The following is a 19,602-nucleotide window of genomic DNA, read 5'->3' on the forward strand; positions in this document are numbered from 1 at the left end:
AGGGGAAGAACTTCCCCTATATAAACTGGGGCTGAGGTAGGGTTAGAGAGTAGAGAGTAGAGAAGAGAAGAAGAGGAGTCCCAGACAGGACACAGTCTGGTCTGGTGTGGAGCAGTTGCAGGGAAAGTGACAACAGGAGCTCTGTAGGAGCAGGAGTGAGTGCCAGAGGCTGGAAGCTAGATAGCTCGCCTTGGCTGAAGAGATCTCACCGGACACGGAGTCCGAGGCTGTGGGGACTGTTCCATACCCAGCAGCAGAAACCGACCGGCAGGGGATTTCAGGTCCTCTGGCCAAGAAACCCGAAGGCACGGTCACACGCAAGGGACCAGCACCGCCGTCGTGGAGCGGAGGCTACCAGAAGGCCCCGAGTCACCGGCCATACGGGTGAGCACCACACGGTACACTCAGGGACGTGGGCTACTTTTACCCGCTTCTAGCAAGGTAGCCAAGAAGAGTACAGTTAGTTGGGGAGGCCTACAACTCCGCCTGGCCAGGGGAGATCCTGTCTGCTTACGGACTGACCAGACCCCGACCGCTAGCCAGTACTCCCGGGAGGGTCTATCTTTGTCACCAGTAAAGACCCTGAACTACACCGCACCGTCTCTGAGTGGTTCCTGGTGCCTGCGTGCAAATCCGCTGTCCCCATCATCCACGTCTGCTGCCCTGAGGCCATACCCCTCCCGTTGGGGGTTATACTACCCACGCTGCACAACTGTACCACCGGCCTCAGCGGTCTGCCCTGCAGCGGCGGTTTCGTAACCGCATTCAACGGGTGGCGTAGTCGAACAATATAACAACTTATACTAAAATCCGCCACTGAGTTTGACACCCTGGGCACGGACCGGGTCACCGCCACGAGGACTACTACCCCAACAGATCCGGCTCCGGGTATTCCTCAAACATGGCCCAGGGGGCGCGTCACACTCACAGGCCTGTACAAGCACTGGGACAGGTTCAGACTGTGCACTCACAGGCCTGTACAAGCACTGGGACAGGTTCAGACTGTGCACTCACAGGCCTGTACAAGCACTGGGACAGGTTCAGACTGTGCACTCACAGGCCTGTACAAGCACTGGGACAGGTTCAGACTGTGCACTCACAGGCCTGTACGAGCACTGGGACAGGTTCAGACTGTGCACTCACAGGCCTGTACAAGCACTGGGACAGGTTCAGACTGTGCACTCACAGGCCTGTACAAGCACTGGGACAGGTTCTGACTGTGCACTCACAGGCCTCTACAAGCACTGGGACAGGTTCAGACTGTGCACTCACAGGCCTGTACAAGCACTGGGACAGGTTCTGACTGTGCACTCACAGGCCTCTACAAGCACTGGGACAGGTTCTGACTGTGCACACAGGATGGCCACTGGGATAGGTTCAGACTGTGCACACAGGACGGCCACTGGGACAGGTTTAGACTGTGCACACAGGACGGCCACTGGGACAGGTTCAGACTGTGTGTTACGGGTCCTGGTGGTGGAACCTCTGTGCTTTGATGCAAGGAGGGACCAGAGGGGCGTAACTAAGTGCCTACTCGGACCGACCCAGGTCACACGGCGGCTTAGTTGACTCCATGAACCAAGGAAGGTGAACCAGGTGCCACTCTGGGACTGACCTTGTGTGACAGCAGGTGACTCCCACGGGTCAGATGGCTGGTAGGCTGGCAGGTGATCTGGGTAGACAAGCAGGTGGGTATGGTGGATATGTAGCGCCCCGAGGGTTTGGTTGCTACAGGGGTATTGCACTTCAACCAGAGGTGTGATATTCCACTCCCAGGTAAGGATGGAGTGTGGACCAGGGCTCAGTTAGCTGCACACATACATACACACACTCCTCATTTCCGGGGGACAGCTCAACGGTGCTCCCATTTATATATATGCAGGCACAAGTGACCTTGTCCCTGGCTGGAGTGGGGATGGGGGAGAGAGCCCAGTGATGTAGGAGCAGAAGGGGACGGTTTCTGGAGCATAGGAAGGAGCTCATTGGGTGCAGGTCACCTGAGCTCAGACACAGTAAAGTAGATAAAAGGTGGGGGCCATCTTAGGAGGGAGTTGAGTTGAGTCAGAGAAGAAGTTCAGCCAGAGAGGGCTGACAGGGAGCTGAGGCTCAGTCTGAGCTCAGCTCCACGAGGCAGGCCTAGGGTGAAGGCCGGAGCCAGAAGGGAGAAGAGGAGAAGGAGAAGGAAGGAAGAAAGGTGGAGAGAAAGAGAAGTAGAAAGGCTCCAGAAACAAGAAGGCAGAAGGGACCCTAAGAACCAACGAGATATCGGGTGAAGGGTCAGGCTGTGGAAGGGTACCGGAATCCCAAGTTGGTGGAGGTAAATTATCCCTCAGCCAAAGACCGGAGGTCGTGATCATTTATTGGTGCGACCCCCTGCTACACCCACTAGGAAGGCACCACATAGGGTCAGGGAAACCGGCGACAGGTTTCACCAAGAGAAGGCCCGAGGCAGCTGGACAGAAGTGTGGTCACTGGTGGGGCACGAGAGGCCAGAGAAAGGATAAAAGGGGGTCCTGTGCCATACTTCTGAATTGCCTGGGGGTTGACCGAGCTCCTCACCTGGTGGACGCAGAGCAGCTCGGGCAGTCATTGCCGGCAGAAGTGACTCGGATAACAACTGTGAGTAAAAGATCCTGGACTGCATCACTGACTCTGTGTGATTTATGCTGCGCCTGCACCATCACCTCCAGCATCCCATTACACTGCCCTGAGGCTACACTCTTCCCGTGGGGAGTTACACTATCTCAGCTGCACACACCATCAGCCTCAGTGGACTGCCTTGCAGCGGCGGTTCATAATAGCCGCAATCCACGGGTGGCGTAGTCGGACATTAACCTAAAACATATAAAAGACTGCCACTGGTTTGACCACCCTGAGCCACGGGACCGGGTCGCCGCCACGGAGACTACAACCCCCAGAGACCCGGCTCCGGGTAACCCACACGTGTGCACACACGGCCCAGGGGGCGCGTCAGATAGCCAGACAGGTACTCCGGGTAAACAAGCAGGCGGACACGGTCGGTAACTTGACAGGTGCCCCGGGTAGGCAGGCAGGTGGGCACAGCAGGTAACTTAGCAGGTGCTCCGGGTTGGCAGGCTGGCAGGCACGGCTGGTAATCTGGCAGGTGCTCCAGGTAGGCAGGCTGTCGGACACGGCAGATTGGCGGGCACGGTTGATAAACAGACTGGCGAGCAAGGAACCTGAGGGCTGAGGAGAGTGTTAGCACACAAACAACAACCTTGCACAGGCACCTCCATTTTGGAGGAGGTGCTTAATATAGGGGCAGACCTCCGGCCATTGGCTGCAATGTTGGTACCAGAACTGTTACCAGAGACCAGTGTGTCTGAACCTGTCCCAGTGGCCATCCTGTCTGCAGAGTCTGAACCTGTCCCAGCGGCTGTCCTGTCTGCACAGTCTGAACCTGTCCCAGTGGCTGTCCTGTCTGCACAGTCTGAACCTGTCCCAGTGGCTGTCCTGTCTGCACAGTCTGAACCTGTCCCAGTGGTTGTCCTGTGTGCACAGTCTGAACCTGTCCCAGTGGCTGTCCTTTCTGCACAGTCTGAACCTGTCCCAGTGGCCGTCCTGTGTGCACAGTCTGAACCTGTCCCAGTGGCCGTCCTGTGTGCACAGTCTGAACCTGTCCCAGTGGCCGTCCTGTGTGCACAGTCTGAACCTGTCCCAGTGGCCGTCCTGTCTGCACAGTCTGAACCTACTCCAGTGGCTGTCCTGTGTGCACAGTCTGAACCTGTCCCAGTGTCCGTCCTGTGTGCACAGTCTGAACCTGTCCCAGTGTCCGTCCTGTCTGCACAGTCTGAACCTACTCCAGTGGCTGTCCTGTGTGCACAGTCTGAACCTGTCCCAGTGGCCGTCCTGTGTGCACAGTCTGAACCTGTCCCAGTGTCCGTCCTGTGTGCACAGTCTGAACCTGTCCCAGTGGCCGTCCTGTCTGCACAGTCTGAACCTGTCCCAGTGTCCGTCCTGTGTGCACAGTCTGAACCTGTCCCAGTGTCCGTCCTGGGTGCACAGTCTGAACCTGTCCCAGTGGCCGTCCTGTGTGCACAGTCTGAACCTGTCCCAGTGGCTGTCCTGTGTGCACAGTCTGAACCTGTCCCAGTGGCCGTCCTGTCTGCACAGTCTGAACCTGTCCCAGTGTCCGTCCTGTGTGCACAGTCTGAACCTGTCCCAGTGTCCGTCCTGGGTGCACAGTCTGAACCTGCCCCAGTGGCCGTCCTGTCTGCACAGTCTGAACCTGTCCCAGTGTCCGTCCTGTCTGCACAGTCTGAACCTGCCCCAGTGGCCGTCCTTTCTGCACAGTCTGAACCTGTTCTAGTGACTATCCTATGAACACAGGACACAGTAGTTGGGGGTCTGAGAGGTGGGACGCTTACATATCAAATATATTATGATGTGTCTGATGAATAACCCATTTCAGAAGAAGCATTTCAATTTGGAGAACGTGATATATTCTATGAAGCACATGTCTAGTGGGCACAGTGAAATATTATCTTTTGTAGTGCCACTTTAGGGGAATTAAACACGTACAGTCAGGTCCCTGTGAAGATTATAGTATATCTCTGAAGGTCCAAGCAGTGGAGACATTAAACATTTTCTTTCGCAATCATGCCTTTTTGCCAAAAGACATTCAGGTCTTCTCATACACAAAAGTACTCTGACAACTGGACAGCTGTTGACTTAGTCTCGGTCTCTAAAAAGGTCTCTCCCACTCTTTACCTCTCATAGTCCTGAACTATTCAGGACTAAGTCTCAGACCTTCAGAGAAACCAGACTTGTGCTGTAGACCTTATACTCTACTATATAGTCAACCCTTTCTTGAATATGATATATTACCCAGTGTAAAATTAAAATAAAGCAGATACTCACCTCCCACATTGTCATCGCCGGCTCTTCGAAGGCTCGCGTGGCATTGTTATGCCATTGTTAACAGTACAGCTGATCAGCAGCTGTCTATATGTGAGTCAATAGTATGCAAAATCTGAATAATTGTCCCCAGTGCAAGAGAATCAAGCAATTTTATTGGCGAGGTCAAGGTTCGTAGTGCACTTGTAATGTTTTTTCATGTCTAATGTCATTTCACAGATCAACACTTGAAGGAGTTAGAAATCCTTGTTTTTTTGGTGACATGTGCTCGGAATAAATTATGTGACTCATTGCATGAATAATTCACTTTGTAGAAAACAAAAAAACAGAACACAAATGTACGATTTATAAAGTAAAGAACGAAGTGTTACAAAAAGAATATGGTCCATATTAATGGAACATTATCTATCTTGCAGGGATTTGGAAGCCACTAAAGACAAATTCCCTAATAAAGTGATTTGTAACATTTAATAACTTTCCATGTTGGACAAAATTTTTAAAAAATAAATTAAAAATTAATTCCACTTTAAGCTCCACCTCCAGGACTGCTCTGATAATGTCCACTACCATTCACTATCAGTAATGCCCAGTTTGGGGCAGAATTTACAGAAAGCCCATCTCTTTTGGAACAGGACAAGTCAGAATTTGCTGGGATTCTTCTTGAAAATTCAGGATGGTCCTTGAAAATTCTAGACTTTTGTCAACTGTGAATTTGGTTGTAGTTCTCTACCATAAGAACACGTAAGAATAGACCAGTGTTATAAATGTGGGGCCTGTATCATAGGCTATGCATCAGGAGCCAAAAATGTCAAACTACAACTAAAGTTATTTGCAACTCCCTTGAAAGGTCTTGGGGGCTTCCTGGATAATCTTCCAGGTCCCACTGGAACCTCCCATGAACAAGACATTTGGAAAGTTTTTTTCATTTGAGGAGCCAGGAACAGGACGTGAAGGGCAGTTTTTTTGGCTGTAAATAGGGTGTGAATTTACCACTAAGTCCTTCAATGCCCTAGATCACCTCAGTCTCTAAAATGAACCCCTTCACATCCTAAGACCACTAATAAATTTACAATGACCAAGTTCACTACTAAAGACCAGCAAGGCATTAACAATGAGCCATTTCACTAATTTAGACCATCTGGAAATTAATAAGGAATTCTCACAGACCCCTCAGACCACTAGGGACTTTACAATACATTCTTTCACTAACCTAGACCAACAAGGGATTTACAATGAATTATTTCAATACCCCAGGCCACCAGGGAATATACAATTAGTCATTTTACCACCCTAGATCACCAGAAAATTTATAATGAAGCTTTTCATGACCCTAGACCACCAGGAAATTGAAAAAGAATCCTTTTACTGCCCTAGATCATTCGGAAATTGACAATGAACCCATTTACTTCCCTAGACTACCAAAAAATATACAATGAACCTTTAGACCACCAGGACATTTACAATAAACCCTTTTACAATCCTAGACCACCAGGGAATATACTGAATCATTAGACCAACAAGCAATTTACCATGAACCTTTTCATTATTCCTGACTACCAGGGAATTAGTAATAAGCCCAATAACTTCCATAGACCATTAGAATATTTACAACTAATTCTTTCACTACCCCAGACTACCAGGAACTTTTCAAACAACCATTTCACTGCCCTAAATTATCAGGTAATTCATATTCACTGGCTTGGTGGCTCTTGGAGCTTCTTCACAGTTTGCACACATATATTCAATCAAATACTTCTCCAAGCAAACAGGCTTTCTTGACTATTTACGTTAATATACTGTACAATAAAATCAGTACAAAAAAGGTTTTCTGCATTACAGAAGGAAATATTCTGTAGTATCACTGTCATTGATTTCGTGTGTGCTGTGATATTCAGATGGATATTTTGTTGTTCTTTTTCAACCTTAATTGTGTTTACCGGCTTCACTAGCTCAGCAAACGACATCCAGAGCAAACATTTTACAGTTTCGAAGATTATTAAGGGCGTCTTTTTTCTTGCAGTCTCAGTTTTAGGGCAGAGACAGACTTCCATATAACTCGTGCAATGATCGCATCGCACTTCATTGACTGGCCGGCACCTCTCCTGACCTGAGCATGACAGCGTGAAGGATTTCTATGCAGCTGCCACGCTCAGTTCAGGAGAGGTGCCGGCCAGTCCATGAAGTGCGATGCGATCATTGCACGAGTTATATGGAAGTCTGTCTCTGCCCTTACTGACCACTCCTCCTCACAATACACTCTCTCCTGTAGTCTGGTGCAGTATATATTTCAAGATGTTTAATCTGACCATCTGCAAGGTACTACTCATTAACATGACTCTTGACTCTTTCTTACTACACGGGACCTCTGCAACTGACACAATCCCTCTGTAACTGCGTAATATAATCTATTTCCTAATATACTTTTATTTGCTTTATTTCTTCTTAATACTTTGTTTCTGATGACACTTCATTTGAGAATCCCAGTGACCTCCGTTTCAGTGGCTGGGCTAGTCCCTTCTCTACTGAGCCTACATTTTTTTTGTTACATGGTTGTGTATGGTACATATGCATGTCCACAACATCCCATTCTAGGGTAAATACTTTGTTATTTAATGACATCTAGTTAGTGACTTTATGTGTTTTTATACTAGTAGTTTTGTCCTTGTTTGAACTATATCTACGATTAAGAGTCCGCTAGACTCGAAACGCATCAGTTTATTTTTTTATTCCCTTGCTACTATTTTGATGAAGTCATAATAAAGCATTTTTGCTTTTAATTAGCTTTGCTGGATTAAAAAAACTCTTTTCACAACTTTGAACAAAACTGCTTGTTACTTAAGTTTTATTTGTGATAGTTGAGTGGATTGCCCAGGAAACCAGGCTGAATAGCGTACATATATTGGATGGGCTGAGCTGTATCTAAAAACTTTTTTACATTACTACTGAGCATACGTCGATAGTCAGTTCCGATGTATTCTCAGTAGATTCCTGTCATTGTGTGATGTGAACAGTGACAGTGCACTCTCTCGCCGGCTCTGATCAGGAGTAATAAGCCGGCAACAGAGCGCATGGTCAGTGTGCGTTGTTAGAGGATTACCTGGTGTGTAGAGACCAGCGCCGTCCCTGCAAGTGACATCACTTACAATTCACATTGACAGTGCACTCTCCTGGCGAGACTTCTGATCATAGCTAGTGAGAGAGTGCACTGTCAATGAGCACTGTGATAAGAATTTACTGAGCATCTGTCGGAAATTGACAACTGATGCATGTTCACAGGGCACCATGTTCCTCTGGACATATAGAAAAATGCAAAATTACCTATTCACCTATGGTAAGACTCTCTCCACAATTGATTGGTTGAGCTTTAAATGGGTTATCCAAGAATCTATAATTTCAATAAAATCCCCCAAAACACTTTTATACCAGCCGTTACTACCAACAAACGATGTATTTGTGGTAAATAACTGAACCCCCCTATGTAAAGTGGAGTTTCGGAGAGCTAAGGAATGGAACACTCATGGCTCCAAGGCCCCAACAGAAGGATCACATGACTATGTGCCCCCTTATCTTACAAAGAAGCCCACTCAGCTTGTTTATGGGTAGAGATTATACTGTGGACATGGTTTCTTCTAAGCGTATTTGTTTTTCAGGGCCCATCAAAATATGATCTATTATTAATAATCACATCTCTGCAGCTGCAGATTTCTGGTGTCCTTAGTTCTCCTTCTGGTAAAATCACTTAGATTCATTTGTGCCAATCAATACGAAGGATCGATGGCAGAGAGAAAGCAGCGAGCAGGAGAATGGAGGCAGAAGGAAAACTAAAAAAAAAAGATGGCAAGAGAGAAAGCTTAAGAAATGAACAGAAGAGCGTGACAGGGGAAACAGGGTTAAAGGAGAGGACAATGTCACAACACAGAGAATGATAACAAGAAAGGCTATCAATATCAGATCTTTGGGGGTCCGACACTGAGCACCCAAGCAATCAAATGGGGACATCTCCATTCGCTGTGTAGTGGCTATTCTTGGGTACTGCAATTCACCTCCTGCTCTAATCCATGCAGTATTGATCGGCCATCAGTATCTAATTTATAGTAAACCCCTTTAAAAATATGTTCCCAGCAGTGGACCCTGAATCAAACAGACATTTATGGCATCGGTGTTCAATATGAGAATACCCCTTTAATCAATGGGATTCATTCACTGGCCATTATCTAAGGTTACTCACATGTCTAATTTAAAGAGGTTGTCCGGCTGTAGAGAAAAAAAGTCACAAACGTTATAAAATACCATACTGTACTATATTCCCCTCCTAGGCTAGTGTAGTGACGCAGTGTACCCCAAGATGGGAAATAGATAAGTCCAGAAAAACAGGATAGAAACAGTAGTTGAAGCAGTAATTTACTAGATGTAGGGCACAAAGCTTATCAGCCGCATCTTCTCTGGGTAGAAAGGCACTGGCATAAACATTAACAGGGACAGAATAGTTTCCCAACTCAGGGATGGCAAAATCAATGCAGATGGACATTAGCAACAACCAAAGTAAAATGTACTCGCTAGGAGACAATGAGCTTGATGATTATAATATCTCTTTAACAGGTTTGAACAAAAGTGAAAATTCGGTTTACAGCTAATACTGAACACATTTTACTCATATGTATTACAATTGGCTAGAAAACACTTCAGCAGCACTTCCTTCACAGAGACACAATCTTTTTTGTTTCCTTCACAGTGCTGCACAGAGAACCTCCATAGTGCTAGTCACTGTCCTCTGTTCACAGTAGCTCTTGTCTGTCACTTTGCACACTTGCAGGCTGCTCACTAAGGTGCTGCATCCCAGTTCTTCACACACAGGAAATTGTAGCTGACTGTCTCTGATGTGGTCATCCTCTTCCCACTAAGACGTCAGGCAGACCCTTTTCTCTAGACCTCACCAATACAAAAATGCAGGAGCCAAACATCCCCAAATGTAAACGAGGAGTATCAAAGTTGTTCCATTAAAAATATCATTTTTATTAAATCAATATTAAAACCTTCATTCAGTAGAAAAGTGATACACACAGAAGTTGTACGGTGAAAACACAAAAAAATTGTATGACAATTACAAGCGAAAACATGTATCCATTAATAATGCATAGGTAATTGGGTAGCATGTGAGGAGATATAATAATTAATGAGTACTCACTGATTAAAGCTATAACATCTTCTCAAAAAGTCAATGTTCAGAACAATGTCCTGCACTTTCTATACCTGTTCCATAGCATACCATAAATAGCGTGGTAACAATATTGTCCCATCCTAAACTAAAGTAGCAAGTGCATCCATGTAAACCAAATGATAGTGGTAGACTATCAATAGAATAATGGAAGCCGAACCTGCCCTAAAACAAAACCATGCTTACCCATGAAATAGTAAATTCGTCCTGTATGTCAAACTGCCCTGATGCGCGTTTCGCATACCTTGCTTCTTCAAGGGACCTAGATATCAACTGTGTCAGTCTGCGTATATATACCCTCATGCTAAGTCCATGTGTGGCTAATGATGAGCAGCGCCACATCCAATGGGCGCATGTGGGCGGGATGTCAAGTGATACACCCGTCACCTCCGACGGGTGTATCATCCGACCGCTGTGCGTTCCAGGAAGAATTGCTTCCTGTGACGTCATGAGGAACGCACGGCTTCATTCAGATGCCCGAGGCGGCGGGGATCAAAGGCACTCCGTCCGCACATGCGCACCCAACGGATCTGCAAATAGGTAAATGCAACGTGTAGACCACTAGGGGGTAGCACAACAGAGATAGGGTGATAAAATCTACCTCCTATGCTATGTAATTTCAAAGGCAAAAATGTATGCTACCAATCCCATCTCCAATTCAAAAGAGGAGTTCCATCAATCAACAAACATTCAGCATATATAGATGTATTAGCCCAATATCTACAGGTACAAATATCCTGATTATTACCACCATACATAGATACCTGGTGTATATAAAGTAACATTCAATTAAATACAAATATATATTTTTATACAGTAATAACCAAATGAAGATGTAGTCATTTCTGGAACTGCCGTTTGTAGGTGTTGATTGTATAAGATGTTCAAAGGGAGGAGGGCGCACGTCTAAGCCAAATAATATCTAATATTCATCAGGGTAAAGACAAACTACTGAAAATAAAACCAAAGAAACACACAGTTAATATTAAAACAAAAAATTTTAAAATCCAGAGTTTTTTTTCCTCAAAATGATGATAAGAATACTCTGTCTGAGGACAGATATGCTCAAGAGATTTATTAGATGTATAAAGGTCTTATAAGAACAGGGAAAAACGTAGATTTTCATTTAAACCATTGGAAGTCATGGTCCCCAACTTCATTATCCACCTACGTTCCAGACGTGCCAAGGCTCGTTTTTGGTCACCTCCAAGGGCACCCATGTGTAGGCGGTCAATGCCTCTGACCCTGAAACCATCCGGGTCCGAGCCATGGTACAGTCTGAAGTGCCGAGGGATAGTTTTAAGGGACGAGACATCAGTCGCATTAGCTGCCGCACATATGTCTCTAACATGTTCCCTCGTGCGTACACGTAATTCCCGTGATGTCAACCCTATATACACCATGCCACAAGGGCATGTTGCATAATATATTACGTGATCTATACTGCATGAAATGTACTTGAGGATCTCGTACTCCCTTTTCCCATCGGCCGACAGAAAGGTCGTTGCCCGAACTATATTACGACAGCCCAGACACGAGCCACAGGGAAAGCACCCCCATCTCTGCCTACCCACATCAAAGGGCAAAGTTGGAGAATGTGGAACATAGTGGCTCCGCACAATTAAGTCTTTAATGTTTCTGCTCCTTCTTGCCGTCACAAGGGGCCGATCAGGCAGTCTTGTACCAATGATCGGTTCGGTTTTCAAAATCGACCAATGTTTCTCAAGAATGCGACGCATACCCTCCCACTGGTTGTTAAATGTTGAGATGAATCTAACAACCGGATTAAATTCTGTTTTCATATTTTTCTTATTAGCACCAGGACCCGTCAATAATTGTGTCTGATTGCTGTTCCTGGCCCGATTTTACCCCCTTTTTATACATCTCTTGCTGTAACCTCTTGCAATAAATCTTGCCCATAGGTCCTCAGTTTGATGTTCAAACATCTCATCAGTGGAACATATGCGCCGCATTCTCAAAAACTGGCCTGCCGGGATGGCCCGTATAGTAGACGGTGTATGGGCAAAAGTGTCATGAAGTAAGGCATTAACTGCCGTCTATTTACGAAAGACGTCAGTAACAATTTCTTGGTCCGTATGCACCGTGATCTAAAAAGTCAATCTGTCTCACATCAGCCTTATAGGTCAATTTGATGTTGAATTGGTCATCATTCAGACCAGCCATAAAGGACCAAAGATTGTCAGTGCAAGTCGTCAATGTAGCGATGCCAGCACTGCGTCTGGGACGCGGCGCATGCGTCAACCCCGAAAATGCCCCTCTCCCAGTAACCGAGAAAGAGATTTGCGTAGGATGGCGCACACGCCGCGCCCATCGCAGTGCCTCTTGTCTGAATGAAAAACCTATCCTTAAAAATAAAGTAATTGTGAGTTAAGATGAACCGCAATAATTCCAAAATCAAGGTGCATAAGGACGTATCCAAATTGCTCGTGGTAAGGTAGAATTCCACTGCCTCTAAGTCTTGTTGGTGTTGGATACATGTGTAGAGCGACTCCACATCCGCGGTCACAAGTAACATATCCGACTCCATTGAAAGACCATCCAACCATCTCAGAACATCAGTAGTGTCTCTGACATAGGAGGATGCAAATAATGCTCAATAAATTTACAAACAGGGTCACATAGCCCTCCTATGCCAGAGAAAATAGGACGTCCTGGTGGATTCGTTGGGTCTTTGAAGACCTTCGGCAATAAATAGAATGTCGGAATGACAGGGTGTTCGACCATCAGTCCATCAAAAACCTTTTTTGGAATGATGCCCTGCGACAGGGCATCATCCAAAATAAGAAAAATATCCCAGGAAAAGCTAGATTGGGGATTAGAGGCTAAAGGTCTATATGCCTCCTTATCCCGCAACTGTCTAAAGGCTTCTCGTTCGTACATTTCTGTCGGCCAGACCACCACGTTGCCCCCCTTGTCAGCAGGTTTAAACACAACATCCCTCAGTGATCTCAAATCATCCAATGCCTTTCTTTGATTTTTGGTAAGGTTATCCCTACCCCGCCTTCTAGACAACTTTTTGAGATCCTCTGTAACTAGTTTGCAAAATATTTCAACCTGTGGACACAGGGACAATGGGGGAAACGTGGTGGATCTGGGAAAGATGGAAGAAGGATATGTACCTGTTTGAATAGGAGAGCTTTCCCTTTCCAGTTCCTCCAAGATACGGATGGCCTCTTGTTCGGCCATGTTGACAGGATCTTTTCTCTGTAATGATGACTCTCTCATCCAAGATGGTTTATCTCTTGCTCCTAGGGAAGTCAATAACCACTGCAGTGTAGGATGGAGATTCTTACATGCTCCATAGTATCCCTACTCACCAGGGGTGGTACAACAATTGACAAGTGTTAAACTTTTTCTCGCTAGCTTACTACCTGGACTTCTTGATTATGCCTGTTTTTTGCCAGCAATTCCCTTCTGAGCTCAAAAACACAACACATTTTGTGCACAGCTATGGGCGCTGGCAGACATGCTCACGTTAGCTCTATGCTCCCAATGACTCCACATTTCGCACAGCAGCTCAGTGTGTTAACTCTTTATGGTCTTCATTCCTCACTTCAGATAGCACTTCTGCTACTTATGGGCCCACTGTTTGGGCATGATAGACCATAGGCATTTTTCCCAAAAACATATTGATTCACACAACACTAATCCCTTGAATCATACATGTGACACACACTTCAAAGGATCTGTTATACAGTTGTCACACCAACATGGCATTAGCAGAGTCCTGAACAGTTCAACAGTTAGGTTCTCATAGTCACAGTCTGTGATATTTATAAAAATGTGACAATTCAATTTTCCACCATTTTCCCAGTGCAAATCAGTAGTAATACTTGATAGGTTTAATACTATATTACAACTTAGGACTTAATAACATCACCATCTTACATCCGCCAGATTCCCTCTAAGGGAAGTAAAGGAGAAAGAAGTTATCCAGAAGGGAAAACCTTTAAAATCCAAGAATAAAAAAGTATGGATCTTCTTTCCTTTTCCCAAAACTACAGCAAAAAAAAAAAAAAAAGTTGCAATACCAAACACAGCCTCTATATATGAGTGGCGCAGTTTTTGAAATAAGAGTTGAAAAAAATTCTAGGTATACTTTACCTTTAACACTTTTTCCATGAGAAAAAAAGAGATTAAAGGAACTGCACAGAGTAAAGGTAAGACAGGGAGAATAGATGAGAGAGGAAAGTGAGTATTACAGAGCAAGTCATCAGGACAGTGTAAATGTGATTCGGAGAGCAGGGATAGAACAGGGTAATCTGACAAGTGACAAGCTGGGGAAGCTGCGGACAATCACCCCTGGAAGGATGAGGCTGGTTTGGTGCCAGAGTCTTTTGTCCTGGGGTTTGGTGCCAACAATGTATATCAAGACCTCTGTTTGCTGCAGCAGCATTCAGCCCGTGTCTCCCGGTTCAATTTACCATCCTTATTGGTTTTTATTCTTCCCAGTCTTACGTTTTTCATCCTCTCTGCATTTACTAGAATTCTCTTTTTGTCCCTTCACATGCCACTGTCTGAAGTATAGCCTCTATACAAGTTCCCTACAAAGTCCAAAAAAATATATAAAAAGCAGTTAAAAAAAATATAAAGGTTTAAATCACTCCACTTTTCCACTTCCAAAAATAAAAAATTGAGAAATAAAAAAAAGCAAAAAAGTCAATAAAAGTCAGAATTGTCAAAATGTAAAATTAATTAACCCGTACGATAAGAGCGGAAAAGAAAAACTGAAATGCCGGAATTGTCGTTTTTCTATATTTTCACCTCCCTCAAATGATGCAATAAAATGCGATTAAAAAAATTGAATGTACCCCAAAATCATATAAAAAAAATAACTTTCGATTGCCTCATAGTCTCATAGAGAATAAATGGAGAGGCAGCTGTGCATGCGCACTGTCGTGCAATCAGACGATTAATGGGGGTCTTGATAGTCTGATGTCCAATGATATAGGAGTTATTATCATGTATCCTGTAGATAAGGCATAACTTCTTGTAACCAGAACATCCCTCTCTATCCATCCCAGCCTGATTCCTGTAGTTAAAGGGTAAAGAGAAGCGTTGAGCAAAAAAAGATTCAAAGGACCTTGGTTTGGTGTCCACATTGGTATTCTATGGACCAGGACTCTATGAAGATCCTCGGGCAGCCCTCAAAAGCCAAGATCCTGGGTGTCTCTTTGAGTACTAAGTCCCATGATCCCGTGACGTTGTGGAGCAACGCAAGTCATGATATCATATGAGGCATACCAACTAGGTCTCATGTCATCTCATGGCATAGCTGGGGCCAAGTAATCATAAGAAGTGCCCAGGATGGTGGCTTCAAGGGTTGGCCAAGGAAGTTTGCAATGCCCTGGTCCGCCTTCCAACATGGATAACAGAACAGGGTCTTATGAATCTTTCTGCTCAATGCTAGAGAAGACCAGATGGTCTTGGGTTTCTCACGTCTTAGTTTAGCCTAAGCAGGAGAAGGTAACCACGTTCCTACAGCCTTCAATTGTGTTGTTCCTATTGGAGCAAAATCGGAGATGGGGAGTAATTGAGAATCTAACATTCGGACTACCTTAGTGGAGCACCACTTTGTTTTTTCTGTTTCCACACTCCATTACTACAAGGTGTCCAGTACTTCCAGGTATACTTCACGTCAGGTAACTGTCAATCACTAATCAGGACCGCCAACTAGACTCCTAAACATAATTCTGAATAAAATACAAGCCATATTAAACCTTTTTCCAAATAAACAAGATATAAATTTGCTCCACTTCTTCTGTTCTGCATTATGCTACCCACAAACTGTAAAAGTTACTTTTTAAGTAAAATGATGAGACTAACTTAACTAGCATATTTTTGTATACAGTTGTGCTCAAAAGTTTACATACCCCGGCAGAATTTTTGCTTTCTTGGCCTTGTTTCAGAGAATATGAATGATAACAAAAAAGCTTTCTCCACTCGTGGTTATTGGTTGGGTGAAGTCATTTATTGTTAAACTTCTGTGTTTTCCCTTTTTAAATCTTAATGACAGCCAAAAACATCCAAATGACCCTGATCAAAAGTTCACATACCCCAGTTCTTTAAACCGTGTATTGCCCCCTTTAACATCAATAACAGCTTGAAGTCTTTTGTGGTAGCTGTGGATGAGGTTGTTTAATTTCTCAGATGGTAAAGCTGCCCATTCTTTTTGGCAAAAAGCCTCCAGGTCCTGTAAATTCCTGGGCTGTCTAGCATGAACTGCGCGCTTGAGATCTCCCCAGAGTGGCTCAATGATATTGAGGTCAGGAGACTGAGATGGCCACTCCAGAACATTCACTTTGTTCTGCTGTAGAGAATGACAGGTTGACGTGGCCTTGTGTTTTAGATCGTTGTCATGTTGGAACGTCCAAGTACGTCCCATGTGCAGCTTCCGGGCTGAGGAGTGCAAATTTGCCTCCAGTATTTGCTGATAACGTGCTGCATTCATCTTTCCTTCAACTTTTATCAAGTTTCCTGTGCCTTTGTAGCTCACACATCCCCAAAACATCAGCGATCCACCTCCGTGCTTTACTGTAGGAATGGTGTTCGTTTCAACATAGGCCTTGTTGACCTCTCTCCAAATGTAATGTTTATGGTTGTGTACCAGAAGTTTTGAGGCTTGTCTCTGTGCTGTTTGGCGTATTGTAGGCGAGATACTTTGTGGCATTTGCGCAGTAATGGCTTTCTTCTGGCGACTCGGCCATGCAGCCCATTTTTCTTCAAGTGCCTCCTTATTGTGCATCTTGAAACAGCCACACTGCTAGTTTTCAGAGAGCCCTGAATTTCAGCTGATGTCATTTGTGGGTTTTTCTTTGCATCCCGAACAATTTTCCTGCCAGTTGTGGCTGAAATCTTTGCTGGTCTACCTGACCGTGGTTTGGTTTTTACAGAGCACCTGATTTTCCATTTATTAATCACAGTTTGAATGCTGCTGACTGGCATTATCAATTCCTTGGATATCTTTTTGTATCCATTTCCTGTGTTATACAGTTCAACTACTTTTTCCCGTAGATCAGTTGACAATTCTTTAGCTTTCCCCTTGACTCACAATCCAGAAACATCAGTGGCTGGATGAAAGATGCAAGTGTCTGTCTGGATCCCAGAAACTCACTCAGCTTTTATGCACATACAGTACATTGATTACAAACAAACAGGTCACAGGTGAGGATGTTACCTTTAGTAGCCATTCAAACCCATTTGTGTCAAATTCTGTGCATGTTATCAGGCTAAAATCACCAGGGTATGTGAAGTTTTGTTCAGGGTAATTTGGATGTTTTTATTTGTCATTAAGATTTAAAAAGAGAAAACACAGTAGTTTGACAATAAATGGCTTCACCCAACCAATAACCACGAGCGGAGGAAAAGTTTTTTTGTTATCATTCATATTCTCTGAAACAAGGCCAAGAAAGCAAAAATTCTGCCGGGGTATGTAAACTTTTGAGTACAACTCTATAGGAATGTGTTACGGAAATAGATTACTTTTTTTAGCAGTAAAGTGGATCTAATAACAGTCCTTGCATAATCCGATCTACTGTTAAAATAATAGTTCCCCAGCTGAGCACACCATCATTAATCATGTAGTTTTACTCCGACAATCTTGTTTTTTTTCTCTTCCCATTATTTCGTCTATTGACCCCTTCCTGATCGAGAGTAGCTATGTAGACATATGGGGTAAAAAAATGCCGACGAGATCCTAAAAGAGTGTATATGAGGACACTGGATCACATACATCGTATAACTCAAGACACAAGCAGAGATTATGGGATGAAAGTGTTAATCCTTCCGAGAGCCATACTTTGAGATTGATCTGGCAGACTCATCCCCAGCTGATAATCCTTTAGATGAGTGATTGGCTTCTGCCAAAGCCTATATCTGTCCTGCTGGTATCAGCACTCCTCATCTTAAAGCCTAACATGGCTCTTTTGGGACACACTCAATTTATTTCAGCTCTTTAGCGGCGAGGGGAGGGTGAGGAGCACAGGGAAGGTTCTTGTGTAGGGTGAAAACTTCGGTCCTACCGGTTGAGATCCATGAACGTCAATGCTATGGAAACATCAGCTTTGAATTGTAATCGTACTGCATTTACATGACGGCATGGGAAAGGAGGGAGGTTATGTACTAATGAGACTCAGGAGATAAAATAGCTACATATGGAGCAACTGCTGATTCACAGACAGTTAATGATGGGCGCCAGCTGTCAACCTGGCATTTAATCTCCAGTATTACACAGTATATAACTTCAATCCTTCATGCACAATATTGACAGGCAACTTTTTCTTCATTAGTCGGATGCAAAAATTAATTGTGTGTTGTAGTTTACTTAGGAAAAAAATGGAAAACTTCCTAAAACGTGCAAGTATCCAAATCTTAAGAACATGCATTTGTCTGCCTGATAAATACAACTACTTCTCAAATACATTTTGGAGGGAATTATATTTTATGAATTAAAGGGGTTGTTTAGAACTATACTCAAGATAGGTCATCAATATCTGATAGGTGGGGGTCTGACACCCAGCATCGCCAACGCTCAGCAAAAATCTGGTGCAGCTGGCCCAGTTGTAGACAGAGCACTGGGTTGGAAAACTACAGCTCTATGCTCGGTGTAGTGGTCATACTTGGGTACTGCAGCTAAGCTTACATTTGGAGTAAATGGTATCTGAGCTGCAGTATTCAAGAACGGCCACTACACAGTGCACAGAGTCAATGAGGTCCAGCTCTCTACACTGTGCACTAAGAGTACTAAGAGCTAAGAGTTTGGGGTGTTGGGTATTGGTCCCCACAGCTCCATGCACTGTTTAATTGCCATTCTTGGATACTGCAGCTAAGCTTCCATTGCTGTAAATGGTATCTGAGCTGCAGTACTCGTGAATCGCCACTACATGGTGCATGTGTTCTGTGATCTTCCATCAGTCACAGCACCAGGTTCGGGGGAATGGTGGGGTTGTTGAGTGTTGAACCGGTCCCTAACCAATCTGTTAGTAATGACCTATCGGAAGGATTAGTTCTAGAAAAATCCTTTAATTAGAGGAGAAGGATATTTAATTTTATGCTAACAGATATTTGTGTACTTTGATGAATATAAAATTACTCCTCCGATACATATTGGGGTGATCTCGTATGGATGGCCCACTAAAGTACCATCTTGTGGACCAAAGCAATAACGGGCTTTATCCAGCAGAAGACAACCACTCTTGGGTTTGTCAATCACTTACTCCTAAAGCAGAGATCTTTAGTGGCTCTAGCTTTGGTAGACGCAGCTTGTCGTTGTATCACATTGTCAGCCATCAATTCGAATAGCTTGGATGTAATACTATAGTGACAGCTGCAGTAGGAGTGAATGGTCTGACCTGACTTAACCCAATGGTGTCAAGTGTTCATTGTGGTTTCTGAAGCCAGACTGCGGAGCTTGGCACATTTGTTGAACTGTGTTGTATCCAGAAGACAGCAATGCAACTCAAATGTTATTGCCATAAGTTAAGTCAACA

This window comes from Phyllobates terribilis, unplaced genomic scaffold (assembly GCF_046119375.1).
Source record: "Phyllobates terribilis strain yellow unplaced genomic scaffold, ASM4611937v1 Scaffold_7__3_contigs__length_470593459, whole genome shotgun sequence".
NCBI lineage: Eukaryota > Metazoa > Chordata > Amphibia > Anura > Dendrobatidae > Phyllobates > Phyllobates terribilis.